The sequence below is a fragment of the Cibotium barometz genome, chromosome 43 (genome assembly GCF_041138505.1).
Source record: "Cibotium barometz isolate CiBa-2024 chromosome 43, ASM4113850v1, whole genome shotgun sequence".
NCBI classification, from domain to species: Eukaryota; Viridiplantae; Streptophyta; class Polypodiopsida; order Cyatheales; family Cibotiaceae; genus Cibotium; species Cibotium barometz.
In genome coordinates, this window is record NC_141088.1 from 20,066,332 (window position 1) to 20,072,673 (window position 6,342).

A 6,342-nucleotide genomic window follows, 5' to 3' on the forward strand; every position below is an offset into this window, starting at 1 on the left:
ACATAAGGGATTATGTAGATGCAGGTCAGAAGAAACACTTTCTTAAACAAGAGTAAAGATAGTCCTATAGTTGTTAGGTAGGATAGTGGTCCCCAGACCCATATAGTGTAGTGGAGAAGGTAGAATGTGCTAGTCTTATTATTCAACATTGGTGAGTGATGTGATGGCGGGGTAGGTCTCACATTAACTATCGACTACTATCATTGGGTTCAAATGTTTACATTTATAGATGTACAATTTACAATAAAGTCGTGCAATCCACCTCCTTTGACAAATGCATATGCTCTACTTGGTTGAGAGTCCAAGAAATCTACATACATATTTTGGTAGGTGCTTCATGATGGTGGGGTAGGTCTCACATTAACTATTCGACTTCTATCATTGGGTTCAAATGTTTGCATTTATAGATGTATAGTTTACAATAAAGTAGTGCAATCCACCTCCTAGTTATCGTGTGCAGATCATGAACTTCACCAAATACCTAATGTAGGCATCATATTTTTTTCCCTAATGAATGTTGCTCTATGTCTCATAATCTTTGAAGCATAGTATGGTATGGTTTCATACAAGTTCCTACTAATATGTTTAGATCTATGGTGCTTCAAATATTTTCTTCCACAAGAGTAAAGGAAGGCTGCAACCATATATATTTGTAGCCTATAGGGACCCCAAATTGATGAATCAAACATACATGTTCATTTCAAGATATCTAGATAATATTACTTTTTTGTCACAATGTTATATCTTTGTAGTTATTTGTTTGTTGTGATTGTTGGCATGTAGTGATTGATTATCGCATGGCATTTATATTGATGATTTTAAAGATGCTTTACATATTAAATGAAATGTCTTTGTATTCTCATAAATACATGAAAATGAAATCATCATTTATGTATCAAGCATGCATATAAGGAAAACTAGGCTGAAAGAATGTACTGCCTTTTAAACTAGTCCTCTCTTTAGCTCGTGCATCCTCGTACATCCCTTGGGTCCAAATTATAGGTTTGGTAGAACCTTACAATTGTCTATGTAAGACTCAAGTTACATAGTAGAATATACTTTTGTGGTACTTAAAATTATCAGGGTGGCTATAATAAATAACTTTCATGAACCATTTTCCAAAATAGTGATGTATATTAAAGCGGACTTACTTTTGGTTTTTTATCATAAACATACCTATTTTTTCACTATTTCATTTTATCTATATAATCATACCAAATTTTAATAATTATATAAGGTTTTTGAAATCCATAAGTATAACTTTATATATGACATTTGGAAATGCGGCATTACAATTTGTAGCCTGCAGTGTGAGAGTGTGAGGATATTATGTCTGGAGAAGATCTCCCTCGACCCTTAGTATAGTCTAGTATGGGTATGTCATTCTGCACTTACATGTATGCCATGCCTATGTAACTTGTCTCTTAACCATCAGACTATTGATGGCCTTACCCAGAATAAACTGATCTTCAGGGAATCCGTGTCTTATTGGCTTCACCTAGAAAAAGGGGCATTGCAGTAGTTAATCAAGACAAGGATGGAGAATTGATTTTCAACAATATGCAATGCTAAGTAAAACCTTTTATTACGCAAGGGTAGACATAGCCATATATTTGACAATGAAGGTTGATCATCTAGTGTGTTACATTATGAAGTCACTAACACATGATTTGTGTTCACTTGCCCAGTTGATCATCTAGTGTGTTGCATCATGAAGTCACTAACACATGATTTGTGTTCACTTGCCCAATGTGTCCACACTTAAATATGGCTCTACAAGCATGATTTGTGTCTCCACTAGCTTACAATCATGCATGACTTTATTTTGACATAAGGGATTATGTAGATGCAAGTCAGTAGAAACACTTTCTTAAACAAGAGTAAAGATAGTCCTATAGTTTTCAGGTAGGATAGTGGTCCCTAGACCCATATACTGTAGTGGAGAAGGTAGAATGTGCTAGTCTTATTATTCAACATTGGTGGGTGATGTGATGGTGGGGTAGGTCTCACATTAACTATCGACTACTATCATTGGGTTCAAATGTTTACATTTATAGATGTACAATTTACAATAAAGTCGTGCAATCCACCTCCTTTGACAAATGCATATGCTCTACTTGGTTGCGAGTCGAAGAAATCTACATACATAATTTGGTAGGTGCTCGCGACGTGATGGTGGGGTAGGTCTCACATTAACTATTCGACTACTATCATTAGTATCAAATGTTTGCATTTATAGATGTATAGTTTACAATAAAGTAGTGCAATCCACCTCCTAGTTATCGTGTGCGGATCATGAACTTCACCAAATACCTACTGTGCTCAAGATCAACCATATCTGTAGGCATCATATTTTTTTCCCTAATGAATGTTGCTCTATGTCTCATAATCTTTGAAGCATAGTATGGTATGGTTTCATACAAGTTCCTACTAATATGTTTAGATCTATGGTGCTTCAAATATTTTCTTCCACAAGAGTAAAGGAAGGCTGTAGCCATATATATTTGTAGCCTATAGGGACCCCAAATTGATTTATCAAACATACATGTTCATTTCAAGATATCTAGATAATATTACTTTTTTGTCACAATGTTATATCTTTGTAGTTATTTGTTTGTTGTGATTGTTGGCATGTAGTGATTGATTATCGCATGGCATTTATATTGATGATTTTAAAGATACTTTACATATTAAATGAAATGTCTTTGTATTCTCATAAATACATGAAAATGAAATCATCATTTATGTATCAAGCATGCATATAAGGAAAACTAGGCTGAAAGAATGTACTGTCTTTTAAACTAGTCCTCTCTTTAGCTCGTGCATCCCTTCGTATGTCCCTTGGGTCCAAAATATAGGTTTGGTAGAACCTTACAATTGTCTATGTAAGACTCAAGTTACATAGTAGAATATACTTTTGTGGTACTTAAAATTATCAGGGTGGCTATAATAAATAACTTTCTGCATGAACCATTTTCCAAAATAGTGATGTATATTAAAGCGGACTTACTTTTGGTTTTTTATCATAAACATACCTATTTTTTCACTATTTCATTTTATCTATATAATCATACCAAATTTTAATAATTATATAAGGTTTTTGAAATCCATAAGTATAACTTTATATATGACATTTGGAAATGCGGCATTACAATTTGTAGCCTGCAGTGTGAGAGTGTGAGGATATTATGTCTGGAGAAGATCTCCCTCTACCCTTAGTATAGTCTAGTATGGGTATGTCATTCTGCACTTACATGTATGCCATGCCTATGTAACTTGTCTCTTAACCATTAGACTATTGATGGCCTTACCCAGAATAAGCTGATCTTCAGGGAATCCGTGTCTTATTGGCTTCACCTAGAAAAAGGGGCATTGTAGTAGTTAATCATGACAAGGATGGAGAATTGATTTTCAACAATATGCAGTGCTAAGTAAAAGCTTTTATTACGAAAGGGTAGACGTAGCCATATATTTGACAATGAAGGTTGATCATCTAGTGTGTTACATCATGAAGTCACTAACACATGATTTGTGTTCACTTGCCCAGTTGATCATCTAACACATGATTTGTGTTCACTTGCCCAGTTGATCATCTAGTGTGTTGCATGATGAAGTCACTAACACATGATTTGTGTTCACTTGCCCAATGTGTCCACACTTAAATATGGCTCTACAAGCATGATTTGTGTCTCCACTAGCTTACAATCATGCATGACTTTATTTTGACATAAGGGATTATGTAGATGCAAGTCAGTAGAAACACTTTCTTAAACAAGAGTAAAGATAGTCCTATAGTTTTTAGGTAGGATAGTGGTCCCTAGACCCATATAGTGTAGTGGAGAAGGTAGAATGTGCTAGTCTTATTATTCAACATTGGTGGGTGATGTGATGGTGGGGTAGGTCTCACATTAACTATCGACTACTATCATTGGGTTCAAATGTTTACATTTATAGATGTACAATTTACAATAAAGTCGTGCAATCCACCTCCTTTGACAAATGCATATGCTCTACTTGGTTGCGAGTCGAAGAAATCTACACACATAATTTGGTAGGTGCTCGCGACGTGATGGTGGGGTAGGTCTCACATTAACTATTCGACTACTATCATTAGTTTCAAATGTTTGCATTTATAGATGTATAGTTTACAATAAAGTAGTGCAATCCACCTCCTAGTTATCGTGTGCGGATCATGAACTTCACCAAATACCTAATGTGCTCAAGATCAACCATATCTGTAGGCATCATATTTTTTTCCCTAATGAATGTTGCTCTATGTCTCATAATCTTTGAAGCATAGTATGGTATGGTTTCATACAAGTTCCTACTAATATGTTTAGATCTATGGTGCTTCAAATATTTTCTTCCACAAGAGTAAAGGCAGGCTGCAGCCATATATATTTGTAGCCTGTAGGGACCCCAAATTGATGCTTTGTAGAAGAGTGAAAGTATCCTAATGACCCTAAGATTTCATGGGGATTGATGGCATTTGTGTTCAAACTTAGATCACGGGTTTTTCATCTTATGGCAGCGCTGCCGTAAGATGCTGACCGGAGAACCGAGCCGAACTCCAGTTGCTTTCAGATAGCGTTCACCCGTCCTTGTGGCGTGGCAGATAGTAGAATCTTTGAACTCGGGCGCCGTTCATAAATTGCAGCGACGAGTGCCTACTTTTCAATCTGTACTCCCTTGCTCACTCTTTGCTAGTCTCTCAGTCATGGCAGTCAGCTACTTGCTTCTGGCCGCGCTGATGCTGTTGGCCTCCTCTGCGCCGCCGCTGCTCATAGTCGAGGTGAGTGCCGCCGATGAAGACCCTCTGCAGGACTTCTGCGTGGCGGACGGCGGCCCAGCCAACCTAAACGGGCTGACCTGCAAGCCGCCCAACCGCGTGCAACCCTCAGACTTCATGTCAACGCTGCTTCGTAATGCGGCACCCCTGGTCAAAGGACTGGGCTCCGCCGTTAACCTGGCCTTCGCGACCAACTTCCCGGGCCTCAACACGCAGGGCCTGTCCATCGCGCGCATCGACTTTCAGCCCAAGGGCCTTAACCCTCCCCACGTGCATCCCCGCGCCACCGAGGTGCTCTACCTGGCCCAGGGCATGCTCCAGGTGGGTTTCGTCTCCACCGCGCCTAACAACTCCCTCTTCCAGCAGACGCTCTTCCCAGGCGATCTCTTCGTCTTCCCCCGTGGCCTAGTGCACTTCCAGCTTAACCCCGACATGCACCAGCCCGCCCTGGCCATCTCCGCCCTTAACAGCCAGAACCCGGGCACCTCGCAGCTCGCCGCCGCCCTCTTCGCGGCCAATCCGCCCCTCCCCGACCAGGTGCTCGAAACGGCCTTCGGCATCGAGAAGAAAGAGGTGGACCTCCTCACTGCTAGCGTCAGGACCACCCTCTCCTAGCTGTGACAAGGAACAATGCCTTACTATATAATATCATCTTCTAAATAATTTCATCTTCTAAATAATATCATCGATGTTTCCGAACTAGTGGAGTTGCCGAATTAACTTGCCAATGTAAGCTCTTGAGTAAGTTCATTTATTATAATTTAAATCCAAGGAGTATCTAAAATGAGTGTGTTTAGAAACTTCAAGGTACAGTACGAAGCAAAATCGCAGTCTTATGGTATGCATCGATTGATTCTAAAATACATACTTAACTATCATATATATCTGTCTCTTGTTTTGAAAATAGGGATCATGTTGATTCAAATCTGGAATTTCCAGGAAGTTTTGATATAGGTGAAGAAGATACACAAATGGGGAACAAAATGGAGACTAATGTTAGTCCACTGGCTATTTTAATTTAAAAGGGCCTTCAAACAGCGTTGGGCTATTTTATAGGGAAAGAAAATCCAAATTTGCTATCTTGTATTTGTTACTGAGGTAAATTTGCCAATATTACACTACATGTCAGCACATTACACTCAAAATTTGAAATAGTTGCCCAATGTTTCTATACTTTCAAGTTCAAAAGAGGATGTAACGTACTCCTATGTATGTATTTTTGGGTCCAGTTGACTTGGTGGTTTTTAGCATCTATATTAAATGTTTTAAAAGTGGCAAATACTTTTAATTTTGGTCACAAATTGAGTGATTTTAGAGATGTCGATTTTTGGCCAATTTTGGAGTTTTTATACCTATTTTGTGCCGTCATTTGTAAGAGATTTATATTCCATACCTAACCATTTTCGATAATGTATAAGAGGGTCACAGTGGGAAGTTTAGACTAAAGGAAACTCGCATGGGAGTTTACATAGTAAATATAGCCACAACGGGCGCTCGAAACAGGGCCTGGACACCAACTTGACCCTTAATTTTTAGTAAAGGCTTCCCATGAG

At 38.6% G+C, this 6,342-nt stretch overlaps 1 pseudogene across 1 annotated transcript; it reads left to right on the forward strand.

Moving 5' to 3' along the window:
* Positions 1–4,682: 4,682 nt before the first annotated feature.
* Positions 4,683–5,573, forward strand: LOC147613661 (germin-like protein 8-2 pseudogene; annotated as a pseudogene). Its single transcript, XR_015263254.1, has one exon. The product of XR_015263254.1 is annotated as a germin-like protein 8-2 pseudogene (transcript).
* Positions 5,574–6,342: the final 769 nt, after the last annotated feature.